Here is a 14444-nt window from a genome sequence, read left to right as displayed (position 1 = left end):
TATTCAATCCTCATTAGTTCGCCACACCAGCTAATAAAAGGGGTATCCCAATCTACGTAAATTAGTTTTCTAATAATCTGAATGGTATCTCACAGACAGGGATAAGAAAGTTAGCCTGAAAACTTCAAACTATCCGAAATATCCCATTTTTGGCAAGCAATAATCAATATGTGGACCAAATCACATTCAATTTGCAATTCAAGTTTGGTTTTGCAGATTCAGTATTGCGAGGATAAACTGCAAAGTGAAATTCCTACTTTGTGAGATACCCAGCTGGATAAAGCGGTGGTGGGTCTATATTTACTAACCGTAGACCCAGGCAATGCTGACAGACTGGCAGAGAGAGAGGAGCAACAATGTTGTGCCACTGCAAACATGGTGATCCAACAGTTGGAGCTGGTATATCCCTCCCTTGGAAAAAAGATGAAAGTTAGTTAAAAATAATAATAAATTTGAGCTTGGCTTAGTAGGTAGCACTGTTGTTGCTCACAGCAAGAAGTACCTTGGTTCAATCTAAGGACTTTTGTGTTAGTTCACGTTTTCTGTGTTAGTGTGGGTTTCCTCTCATAGTCCAATGACACACAAGTAAATGTAGGTGAAATGTAGACTAAATAACTCATAGATGTGAGTAGTTGCACAAGCCATCCGGTCCTTGTATAACCAAAGTGAGAGCTGTGTACGCATTCTCAGCACAAAGTCAAACATGTTTTCGGTGGGTGTCGGACTCCGCCAAGGTTGTCCCTTGTCTCCGATTCTGTTTGTGATATTCATGGACAGGATCTCAAGGCGCAGCCAAGGTGAGGAGTGTGTCTGTTTTGGGAACCTTAGAATTGCATCTCTGCTCTTCGCAGATGATGTGGTTTTGTTGGCTTCATCAGAATGTGACCTCCAGCGTGCACTGGGGTGGTTTGCAGCTGAGTGTGAAATGGCCGGGATGAGAGTCAGCACCTCCAAGTCGGAGGCCATGGTTCTCTACCGGAAAATGGTGGATTGCTCCCTCTGGGTTGGGGATGAGTTGTTGCCTCAAGTGAAGGAGTTCAAGTATCTTGGGGTCTTGTTCATGAGTGAGGGTAGGATGGAGCGGGAGATTGACAGGTGGATTGGTGCAGCATCAGCAGTAATGCGGACGTTGTACCGGACCGTTGTGGTGAAGAAGGAGCTGAGCCGGAAGGCAAAGCTCTCAATTTATCAGTCCATCTTCGTTCCAAGCCTCACCTATGGTCATGAGCTTTGGGTAGTGACTGAAAGGGTGAGATCGCGGATACAAGCGGCTAAAATGAGTTTCCTCCATAGGGTGTCTGGGCTCAGCCTTAGAGATAGGGTGAGGAGCTCGGACATCCGGAGGGAGCTTGGAGTAGAGCCGCTGCTCCTTCGTGTCGAAAGGAGCCAGTTGAGGTGGTTCGGGTATCTGATTAGGATGCCTCCTGGGCTGCTTCCTTTGGAGGTTTACCGGGCACAGCCAACTGGGGGGAGACCCCGGGGTAGACCCAGAACTCATTGGAGGGACTACATGTCCAATCTGGCCCGGGAACGCTTTGGAATCCTCCAAGAGGACCTGGAGGGCATTGCTGGGGAGAGGGATGTCTGGAGTGCCCTACTTAGCTTGCTGCCACCGCGACCCAACCCCGGAGAAGTGGCTGATGATGAATGAATGAATGAATGTGAGTAGTTGCATGTATAGGCCTTTTCCTAGAATAGTGACTGTACAGCATGTCTCCCTGCCTTCCACCCAATGCCCCGTAATACTGAAGTGAGAAAGAGGGTATAATAAACGAATTGTTGAAACTTTTGCTTGACTGGTATTTGCATGTATTGTGCATGTCTTGTACCAACCTCAGTAACAAGGGAAAGCCCCAACAAACAGCAGACACTGCAGAGGACAAGCAAGAGCAGCTCTCACCTAAAGCCTTGGCGAAGGTATGAAGGGAAAAGATCGCTGAATGAGGTCATCAAGCACTCCAAACCGACAAACTACAATAGACAATTGGAAAGATGAGATTAAAAACTAAAAAAAAAAAATCATTCCACATCTGTTTGATTTCTTTTCTTTTCTTTTTTTACAAAAAAAAAGTTTTTACATTCAATTTTATGTATTTACATAAAGTAAGATGTGAATAAAATCCGCTGTGAAATAGAACATACTTTCTGTACTGACTGTTGACAATGAAAGTTTCTCCTTAATTTTAAAGATTAGAAAGGGATCTTATTTGGAGATGAAAATGAAAATGCACTGATAAAAGCTGGAAGCAGTGATTTATCTAGTAAGTTGTTGAATCATAATTTTTAGACATGATGACAATGTGGCAATTGTTAGGCAGTCATTATTACCTAGAACAGTATTGTTAAATAGTTTGATGTAGGAGGCAGCAAGAAATTGACTTCTTGTAACTGTTTTTGTGAAATTACAAACAAGGTGAAGCAGCCGCTGTTGCCTCGATTGTCATCAACTCAGCAGTTAGCATCTCGGTAAAAATAGGATCGGACCAAATCAGGAAGTCTAATGTATTACATACTACATCAAACTATATAGCAACACTTTTCTACAGTAATACTGATTGCTTGTACAACACAGCCATCACGTTTCAATTGTTTTTCCTGTTGGAGTTGTTGCCAACACGTATATGTTTACTGCTGCACCAGTGTTCGTGAAACCTGATCAAAGAAATTCAACAGAGGCTAGAGAGTGTCTCCGACCATGGAAAAGAGATGCCTGTTAGTATTATGTAACCTGACTCCATGTATCCAGATGGATAAAATAATGACTTATTAATGGATAAAAATCATGGATTTTAGCTTTAACTATTAATTAGTTTGATTCTTTATTTACTTAAACATTGACATATTCACTTCCCCCTTTCTCTTTCAGCATCTCCCTGTTTGCTTGCTTGCTTGCGTCCTTCCTCTTTTCCCTCAACCTTTTGGCCTTCCTTGGCCCATCCATATATTTATTTCTTTGCAATCCCATTCTTCCCTGGCTTACTAATTGATTTCAATTCATTTCCACTCTGTAGCAACATTTCAGAACATCCAGAACACTGTAACATCTCTATAACTACCTACGTATATGACAAATGTGTTTCCATCACTATTTATTCCATAAATACTTGATTGAAATGCATTTGAGGGTTGAAAGTCATTCTCACTTCACATCTGCATTGTTTAAGAGGTTGGAGAGTAGTTGCTGGGTTACCTGACTGTCCAGTCCAAGCAGAATGATCATGAGGAAGAAACACACTGACCAGATCTGAGGCATGGGCATCATGGCCACAGCACAGGGATATACAATGAATGCCAACCCTGGACCTAAACACACACATTCATGCAAAAAGAAACAGAAAGGAAGAAAGGTGAGGACTTTTTTAGTGTTTTCTAAAATGCTGTAAAAAGAATCCAATACAAATGATGCCAACTTTCAAGTATCAAAGCACTCAGTCTTGTATAATAGTGAACAGTGCATTTATACTTGCCAAGTTGTGCATGTGTGCCAGATAAAGCACGTAACATTGCCAGTGTGTACTTAATTCAAAAAACCGCAAGTCAGCATAATTCAGTATGAACAACTAAAAAGATGAAATCCTTAAGATTTATATGCACGCTAATATCCTTGTCCTGTGCAGCAGCTTTTACCTGGTGTTAATCCCATGTCATTTCAATGAATCTCTTGGGTTTGGCCTGCTCCAACATAATTCAAATTTCCATATGCCAGTAAGTTTCACAAAAAGTTAACTTCACAATTTGTTGCTTTATGTAAATTACACAAACCCATGATTTGTTTCCTGTGTCCAAGAAACAGACAAAGAAAGCTAAACGCGTTCATGCAGACAGAAATATTTAATTTACTCATTTTGGAAAATGCAGAGGAGAGTGTTTTTCATTATCTATAATGGAATTCGATTTGACTCAAAGAATCTTGAAGTTTTCAAATTGGAAGTATTATCAGAGGTCATTTGAGTGGAAATCAAATCCAGGCAAAACCTGGACATTAGAAAGTGAGGAGTGGTGTAAACAGTGCACGACTTGCCAATGTCCCCCACCTAACATAACAAATGGTTAATCCTGTGCCTTCTAACCAAGCTCTTAACTTTCAAGCTCTCCAAAGCAGAGTAGTAAAAAAAAGAAGATATTTATTTATTATGTTAACCATTATTTGGGTTTTCTCTGGGATAATGTATGATCCTCATCATCATCAACATTCAGGCACAAATGTGAAATCATTATTTTGGGGCACATTACCTGTGCAACCCGGGAGCAGCTTGTTTGCTGAATGTGTGTCTACTGTCAATGCACAACGTGCACCTTTTTCATTTTTATCGTCTTGGAGCATACGTGGAAGTGATTTTAATCATGAGGGGAGTCTACTTGGGGGTCTTTGCTGCACTTTGGACTCTGAAGTTGATTTGTCTGTGGACACCATGACGGCAGCGGCGACGCTGTCTACATGATCACCTACAGCTGTGAGTTACTCCTTGCCCTTCAACCACTACAATCTTTCATACATTCCCTGATCACTATGTAGTAGTAGCTTAAATGCTGCAGTAAGTGAAACACTGTCCAAAAAGCAACAGAGGAAGAGAGGGAGGAGGCAATCAATGCAGACTGAGGAAATATGGACTAAGCGACAAACGCTGGCTCCCACTGCTCTCAACTATTCGTCTCTTGAATGTACAATCCATTCGCAACATGATGGATGAACTGGAGACTTACACCAGATATGAGCATGATTTTAGAGAAACATGCCTGCTGGCTTTTACTAAGATGTGGCTGGGAGACATGGATGGCAACAAGGATCTACACATAAGCGGCTTTGGGTACCCCGTTTGAATGGATTTGTCACCTCTCATTATAAACAAATCCATTGGAGACAGTGTATGCTTTTAGATGAATAGGTACTGTAACACTGACGTGGTCTGGGAGAAAATTTGTACCCCTGACCTTGAGTTGCTATCCATCTCACTTTGGCCCTTCTACCTGCTGAGGGAGTTTCCCCAGTCTTCTTCACCCTTGTTTATATTCATCCGCAGGCGAACGTCTTTTCAGCCTCTCTGCTGATCGCAGAGGTGACCAATAGACTGGACGCTCTTTCACCTGATGCGCCAAAATTTTAGGAGATTTTAATAACTGCCAGGTACATAAGTCACTGAAAACACAAACATTATGCCACCTGTGCAACTACTGAGAAGAATTCCACTATTGACCTGTGGCACTTTCAGATCCCTGCCTAGCCCTCCTTTTGAAGCATCCTACCACTATAGTGTACTTCTGCTGATCTACAAGCCCATCTGTAAATGATGAGAGCAAATAGTAAACATGGGGAAATGCTGGATGGAGAACAGCATTGCCAGCTTACAAGCTTACTTTGATTGTACAATTGCGATGCTCTGGCTTAAACTGACACAAACTGTTTCTTCCTAAATGTCCTTCTGTTTGGACTCCAACGTTCCCTGAAAAAACATTAGCCTTGCCTAATAACAACCCACGGGTTACTGAAGAACTTAAAGCATTTTAGCCCTCGGGGATGTAAAAGGAAGCTTTGCTTTAAACATCGTATTTATGGAGCGTCAAGGCGGCGTGGCAGTCTATTCCGTTGCCTACCAACACGGGGTTCATCAGTTCGAATCCCTGTGTTACTTCTGGTCTGGCTTAGTCGGGTGTCTCTACAGACACAATTGGCCGTATCTGCGGGTGGGAAGCCGGATGTGGGTATGTGTCCTGGTCGCTGCACTAGTGCCTCCTCTGGTCGGTCGGTCGGTCGGTCGGTCGGTCGGGGCGCCTATTCGGGGGGGGGGCGGTAGTGGGGGAATGGTGTGATCCTCCCACATGCTATGTCCTCCTGGTGAAACTCCTTACTGTCAGGTGGAAAGAAGCAGCTGGCGGACTCCACATGTATTGGAGGAGGCCTGTGCTAGTCTGCAGCCCTCCCTGGATCGGCAGCGGGGATGGAGCAGCGGCCGGGACACTCGCAGTGAAGTAGTGACTCTAGTAAGTCAAACTGGTGGGGGAATCTGTTGTAGTAGAAAAAAATACAGAACCAATCGCTTCTAGTTAGACATCATGTACTGCTCACATGTTTTGCCTACAACTTATGTTTTGCGTACAACTATCCCTTCTGCACATGTCAGCACTTCCTTATCTCTCTGCAGATGGGTAAGGTCACAGCTGGCTGAAATCGGTTAGAGCAGATTAGACAACACATACCCTTGTATCTCTATAACTATATACTCCTCCTGTTCGAGGCTCTCTCTCTTCTTCCTACCCTGTATCGGGTGAGCCCATTTGCAAACCCTGAATTAAACTTAAAAGACAAGACGTGAAAGACAAGACTGACTCTTTGTTTTCTTTTTATTACAAAGTTTGCCACCACAAACTTGGCATTGTCGACAGGATCACTCGTGTGTGTGTGTGTGTGTGTGTGTGTGTGTGTGTGTGTGTGTGTGTGTGTGTGTGTGTGTGTGTGTGTGTGTGTGTGTGTGTGTGTGTGTGTGTGTGTGTGTGTGTGGACGGGGGGGCTTCTGGGACTCAGCGCGGCAGTTAACAGAGTGTGCACCCCCTGAAGTCTGGGACTTCAGCTTCAACCTAACCATCAAAGAGGGTAGAGAATTGGGGTCTGGTACTCATGCCTGAGGACCAGACTCGCTCACCACTGTGATCCAAAAAATTAAGATGGTAAACTACGATCTGCCTTTCTGGTGAGATAATTCTTTTACAGGAAAAAAAGAATGCACAAGGTTTTGGGAACTTAATAAGAGAAAAAAAAATCTTACATTGTGTTCACCTTTGTATAACTGACGAGTTACTAGGGCAGGTAGACACTGATTAATCATTCAGTTGACTAGGTCAAAAGAGAATTAAATGGTATATTCATGATATACTGTATGAAAGAAAGATTATGAGGGCTGATCACCACTAGAGAATCTAACAGCACTTAAGAGAAAGAAAAAAAGAGGGGAAAAAAGCAAGAAATAATAAGAATAAAGATAAAACAAGCATGAGTGTGAGAGTAACAACGAAACAGCTAAGCAAAGACAAAACAGAAGCAGTGATTCGGCCTGGATTCGCCTTGTCACGAAAGTATTGAGACCTCTCTCCTTCGAGACTGCCGGCCGGAGAGATGCAGTTGGCGAACGCATGCAGTACGAGGGTGGGTATTTGAATTAGAATAGGGAGTGATTGGCCACTAAATAGGGAGAAAATCAGAAATAAATGAAAAAAAATAGACAAAACAGGTAACAGGTTGAAGCTAAAACTCTCAATAAATTTTAATTTACCAGTATGGGTTCTAATAGTAGTAAATCCAAGTCGGACAAAGATAACCCAGCTCAGCCGTTATCTCCAAACATCCAATACATGGTCACAAACTATGGACAAGAAAGTACTAATCAGTTGTCCATTTGGGTCACAGAATGTGGGTTTCCTAATACAGGAAGCTTCAGTATTAGACAACTGCAGGCATAAGAGCGAAGTTGGAAGAGAAGGAAAAAGCAAGCGAAGGAAGGAAAATGAAAGGGTTTAAAGTAGACTGGAAAGCATATACATGTTGGTTAGAAGAATCCAACATCAGGGACAGAAAAACTAAGGCAGGGATAGTTCCATCCTCATCTGTGTCTCAGTGAGTCAAAATGCAGGCGGATCCTGATCTGGACTTGACTCCGCCAAGAAGACAACAAGCGCCACCACAGCTCCCAGTAAACTGGCCTACAGCACCACCCCAATCGGCACCGCAATATCCAGATCTTAGTCATCTGAGTGCAGCTGGTGGTACAGATCATGCATCTCTACCATTGTTTATGGGAATGAAAAAAGTGTCACCACATCATACCACGCAAGGAACCCAATATCGTGCGTCACCAGTACAACAAGACACTGCAGGTGATGTGTGTGATGTATTTAATCTCCCGATGATCGAGGTGGCGGACGGGCAAGGTAATAGTCAATTGGTGCACAGACCATGGACATTTAAAGACATTACAGAAGTGTCATCTCACCTCCCTGTTGTTAATGACAGTGGAGTGAAGTTCATTGAACAACTCCAGATATTCTGCAGAAAATTCAAACCCACAACCACTGAACTTCAATGTCTTCTCATGTCACACATGGGAAACCACTGGGCAAGAGTTTCTGCAGTTTCCAGAAAAGGACGTAAGACTCACCAACATAGACTATTACCACAATGACAACCAAAATTACACAAATGCAGTCAACCGGTTGTGCGAGCAAATACGAGTGGCCTTCCCATTGAGAATGGACATGACTAAAATCTCTGCTTGCAAGCAAAACGATGAAGACGCTGTCACTGACTATCTTGTCTGCTTAACAGAGGTCCAAACTGTCCATTGTGACATCGAAAGACCCGCTACCATAGGGCCAAATGACCCACTCACCGCTTGGGAAGCCCATCGTCGTGACCACTTCATGAATGGTACATAAAGCCTGAAATTGCTGATATGGTAAAACGCACATGCATCACCTGAGACCCTGGCCGTCTCTCCCTTGTTGAACAAAGCGCTGAAAAACTCTTGAATGATAAAAAGAAGAAGAAACAGGGACAAATGGACAATAAGCTAAAAATGGCTCAAATTATGCTGTTTCAAAGCCAAGCCAGAGGCTATGGGCATGGAAGAGGATGCAGCAGAGGCCGTGGAGGATGCAGAGGAAGATCAGATGCATGTTTTATCTGCAGAAAACATGGACACTGGGCCAAGAACTGTCCAGACAACAAGGATGAAGCTGGGACAGTCCAGCACGCAGACTGACTGGCGGCGGAGTTGGGCGAAGACATGAATCCTCCTGGAAGCGACACACGGACCACAGATACGATGACCAACTTACACATCAGAAGGGTGAAAGCACCATTGCATACACAATGTGCAATTGTGAAGACCCACACTCCCACCCAAGCTTATAGACACACATGCACACACACGTCAATTAGTTTCACAAGCCATTGACTACAGTGAGGCTAGACAGAAAAATGAGAGGTTACAAGAAATAGGCACATATATCAAATACACCACGTATTCTTTTATGCGTATGCCTAAACAAACTAATAGTAAGTGGAAAAGAAATCACCTTTTTGGTAGATTCAGGTGCAACACAATCAGTCACACAACACAGAATTTGATTTGCTTCCGAAAATGAGTGGCAGGTACATGAGGACTGCAGGAGCATCTGGCAATTTAGTTGTTGAACACTTTACTATACCATTGAACTGTCAGGATGAAATTGAGGGAAAATTTAAGCATTAATTTTTGTTGTCACATCATTGTCCCATGAATCTGATGGAAGAGACATGTGATGTGTCAATTGGGAATAGTACTAATCTCTACCCCCGAGGGAATAGTGGTCACAATGGCACCAGACACACACCAATTTGTGAAATATGGCTCTGAGAATCTGCTGTACGCATTATCAGTGGAAGCTCTCAGACGCTGCTCTTGTCTCAGTAAACAAAACTCTAGTCGAGGAAGCTAAGCATCTAATCTCTAGCACAAGCAGAAGTGTAATGCAACCAGAAGATTTACATTGCACATCACATGTATCGCAAGGGCAAGATGATGAGTTTGAGAAGATTTGGTACAGGAAAGGTCAAGAATCAGAAAGGCTGACATCAACTCCAGACTGGATTCTGCCCTATCATAATGAGGATGAGTGTTCATGAAAAAACAAAAAAACAAAAATCATTTTGTTGTGTCGACCTTTTTTGCTTCTCACATTACATAAAGTACTCTTGTATCCTTATCCGAACGCCCTCAACTACACTGACATCTGAGATCACATACCTCATGCAATGACCTTGTACCAAGAGTGTGTGGCCTGACCAGTCATTGAGAAAATGTTTGTAATATGGTCTTCTGTGCTCACTCGCTCGCTCACCTGAGATTCGCTCCCAGCCAGAATGACCTTCTGGTCTGAGGTTCAGGCCTGGTGTTTGAGTGTAATTGAAATATTTTTGCCCGCTTCATTTTATACTGTTTACTTTGTGAGCATGATATGCTCAAAGGGGGGAGATGTGGTAGAAAAATACAGAACCACTCGTTCCTAGTTAGACATCATGCAATGCTCACATGTTCTGCCCACAACTTATATTTTGCCTACAACTGACCCTCCCACAGATGTCATCCCTTCCTTATCTCTCTGCAGATGGGTAAGGTCGCAGCTGGCTGAAATCGGTTAGGACGGCTTAGACAACACATACCCATGTATCTCTATAAAAACTATATACTCCAGTTGAAGGCTCTCTGTCTTCTTCCTACGCTGTAAGGGGTGAGCCCGTTTGCAAACACTGAATTAAACTTAGTCAGAAAGACAAGACTGACTCAGGATTTTATTTTATTTTTATTACAAAGTTTGCCACCACACCGTGTACAGCACCTGCATATTCTAATAAGAAATATTGATATTTGGCATCAGTGTACTGATAACGTATCGCAAGAGGAAGGAATACAATATATTCCCGTATCAATATTTCGTCCCACCCCTAGTTAATACTCCTGTCTGTGCCCCTGACCAAGGCAAAGGAAAGAAGAACTGGAGTTGGTCCCTGGGCACTGCAGCTGCCCACTGCTCTTATACAATAGGAGCGGTTAAATGCAGAGAACACATTCATTGTAAGAATGCAATGACAAAATAAAGTGGCTTTCTTTCTTTTTTTTTTAAAAAAAAAAACCATGGCTTTTCTGACAACATCTCTCTCCTTAGAGAGTCTCTCTCTTCTGACTGTGACATTGTCATCAGTCAGGAATATGTTAGAGATCTTTTAAAATGGGTAAACATTGGGAAGGCCCCTGGCCCACAGCCCATTTGTGGATGCACATTGCAATACAGTGCTGACTAGCTTAGCGGTGTCCTCCACCATGTTTTCCAGATGTCACTTGAGTGTAACCAATTCACCTCTATCTGGAAAGCTACTGTGATATCTGTCCCAAAGAAGACCAATCCTAAGCAACTTAATGATTTTAGACCAGTCGTGCTAAAAACATTAATAATGAAAATTTTTGAGAAAGTTGTTAAAAAACCTTGTTTTGTTAACAGTGGATGGAAAACTTGATCCACTGCAATTTGCTTACCAGGCAGGGAGCGATGTGGAGGATGCAAAGCTTTATATATTCAATAACCTATATAAGCACTTAGACAAGCTCCAAGCCCATGCCAGACTTTTGTTTGCTGACTTTTCATGGGCATTCAATACGATGCAGCCACATCTTTTAATAGATAGGTTGCTATGTGACTTAAATTTGCCTCTGCAGCTTATATTATGGATTTTGAACTTCCTGAATGGCAGAGAGCAGAAGGTGTCTGTAAGTGTCTGTAAATGGCTATCTCTCAGACTTGGTAGCTATGCCCACAGGCTCGCCACAAGGATGCATCCTTTCACCCTTAATTTTAATTTTGTACTGATGGATGCAGGAGCAGTCAGGAGCGCAGCTATTTGGTCAAATGTACTGACGACACTGTGTTGCTGACCGTTCTCCGAGGTTCACAATCAGTCCACGTTAATGTTCTCACTGATTTTATTTCTTAGTGTGATAACAACTTTTTCATTCATTCTTTCATCATCAGCTGCTTCTCCGGGGTCGGTTTGCGGTGGCAGCAAGCTAAGTAGGGCACTCCAGATGTCTCTCTCCCCAGCAACGCCCTCCAGCTCCTCCTGGAGGATCCCAAAGCGTTCCCAGGCCAGATTGGACATGTAGTCCCTCCAGTGAGTTCTGGGTCTACCCCGGGGTTTCCTCACAGTTGGCTGTGCCTGGTAAACCGACAAAGGAAGGTGCCCAGGAGGCATTCTAATCAGATGCCCAAACCACCTCAACCGGCTCCTTTCAACGCGAAGGAGCAGCGGCTCTACTTCAAGCTGCCTCTGGATGTCCGAGCTCCTCACCCTATCTCTAAGGCTGAGCCCAGACACCCTATGGAGGAAACTCATTTCAGCCGCTTGTATCCGCGATCTCACCCATTTGGTCACTACCCAAAGCTCATGACCATAGGTGAGGCTTGGAAAGAAGACTGACCGGTAAATTGAGAGCTTTGCCTTTTGGCTCAGCTCCCTCTTCACCACAATGGTCTGGTACAATGTCTGCATTACTGCTGATGCTGCACCAATCCGCCTGTCAATCTCCTGCTCCATCCTACCCTCACTCGTGAATAAGACCCTGAGATACTTCAACTCCTTCACTTGAGGCAACAACTCATCCCTAACCCGGAGGGAGCAATCCACCATTTTCCGGTAGAGAACCATGGCCTCAGACTTGGAGGTGCTGACTCTCATCCCAGCCATTTCACACTCAGCTGCAAACCACCCCAGTGCGCGCTGGAGGTCACGTTCTGATGAAGCCAACAAAACCACATCATCTGCGAAGAGCAGAGATGCAATTCTGAGGTTCCCAAAACGGCTAACAACTTCTTGGACTTAAATGTTTCTAAAACCAAGGAACTTATTAATTTTAGATGTAACAGAGATGCAGCCAAAGAGTGCATCATACATAATGAAAGTGTGGAAATGGTTAAATCATACAAATATCCGGGCATTATTGTCAATGATAACCTTAAATTTGATGTGAACACTGAGGCTATTTTGAAATGGGGGCAACAAAAAGTTCACCTTCTCTGCAAACTAAATTCCTTTTCTGTCAGTCCCATCATCATCATCCTCTGTAGCTTTTATCAATCTTTTGTTAAGTCTCCTGAGTTTTTCTTTTATCTGCTGATTTCACAGTATCACGGTGTTTCGTTCTGTTCTTTCTAAACTATACAGAATGGATGGTTAAAGCACCTGAACTGGTTTACTTTTTACTTTATTAACATAACAATCTTCACATTAAACTAAGCTCTAGTCAGCATTACTTGTGGTCTGTGTCACACTAATTGCTCCTCAGAACAACACAAACTAGGAACAACAATCCTATTGTTACACAATAAAAAATGGAAACAGCCTGAACAGCATTATTAAAATCTATTCTAAGATTACCGGAATGAAAAAAAAAAAAGATCTCAATTCTTTTTGCAACCAACAAATCCTACAGAAATCACCAAGTATTTTGGCTTCTTTTGCACATGTTCATTATGTTTTACCTGCTTTAAAACTAATCGATATTCTAAATCATTCATTCCTTCCACAACTCCACTAATAAATTCTCTGTAGTTTTTTTTATTGTTAATTGATCATTTTATTGTGTTTACCAAGTTTATCTAGCCTATAAATATTATTAATTACTTATAGAACTTATAGATTTTATTCTACGTTTAGCTCCTTGAAGGGTTATAACTTATTGTTTGTGTTATTTGCTTGCATGTGACTGAGTTTTGTATACAACAAGCTGCTCCAAACAAATGACCCCTAGTGGGCTTAATAGTTATTTCAATTGTGTATTGTATTGTACAGCTCACAAGTTCTAATTTACAGATTCTTGTTAATGTACTGGAAGTAATGTTATAAGAAAAAGATAAATTTATTTACACTAAGAAGGTTAGAGACGATATATCTGTGGAAGTTTTTATGCGTGAAATCAGTTAAAAGGGTAAAGAATCCTATTTTTAAATTATTACAATAATATTGATAATATAACTTATTATTGCCATTGAACTAAATGAAATGTAATGCAACACACACTTATTTGAACTGGACGGAAATTATCTTTGTAGAAATGAATCAATACTTGCCTGATTCAGCCACCTCAGCAATATCAACTCCCTGTTCATACGTCATGAAACCCAAAACAGAGAAAATGGCAAAGCCTGCTGTAATACTGGTAGCACTGTTCAGCAGGCACAGGTAAAAACAGTCCCTTCAGGAAAAAAAAATCTTAATGAGTTTAATTTCATGGAAATTGTAGGTGGGCACTCAAAATAAATGAACACTAAAATGCTTAAAATGATAGGATCCACAACATATCCCTTAAAAGATTTCATTTCATGCAGAAATGAAACATCCTTTCCCCCAGCCCACAGAAGTGCAACACAAAGACAAAAACACATCCAAAAACTAAAAGAACACATATATCCAAACTAAAAAAAACTGTCCAGGAGAACAAATGCCTGCCAGGATGACTGTTGGAGCTGGTCTGCATGGGCTAACAGCTGGCTTAGCCTGTCCCGCTTCCATGTCCTGTCAGACCGCCCTTGGTGTTTCCTCTTTGGGTCTAGCTCCAGTCAGGGCCGTGGTCCTTGGGCCCACAGGAGGCAGCAGACCAAGCTCCCTCGGCCAATCCAACGCTAGCTCTCCCAGCCAGACACCTTTGACACACCTCCCCGCACTCCACACAATGACACTGAACACACAGTCAAGGCTAGGCTAGGCCGCCGCCAGACCGCCCTCAGTATTATTGGATCTGCTGGTCTGCATGGGCTAGTAGTTAGCTTAGCCTGCCCCGCTTCTGCGTCCTGTCAGACCGCCCTCAGTGTTACCTCTTCCGCTCTCAGTGTTACCTCTTCGGGCACAGCTCCAGGCAGGGCCG

At 42.8% G+C, this 14444-nt stretch overlaps 1 pseudogene; it reads right to left on the bottom strand.

Moving 5' to 3' along the window:
- Positions 1-303: 303 nt before the first annotated feature.
- The window catches only part of LOC130116376 (sodium- and chloride-dependent betaine transporter-like), a 32596-nt pseudogene continuing 18455 nt past the window's right edge, over positions 304-14444 (bottom strand).

The sequence above is a fragment of the Lampris incognitus genome, chromosome 8 (genome assembly GCF_029633865.1).
Source record: "Lampris incognitus isolate fLamInc1 chromosome 8, fLamInc1.hap2, whole genome shotgun sequence".
Classification (NCBI taxonomy): Eukaryota; Metazoa; Chordata; class Actinopteri; order Lampriformes; family Lampridae; genus Lampris; species Lampris incognitus.
Note: the sequence above shows the minus strand (reverse complement) of the source record. Positions and strands in the feature narration are given on the sequence as shown.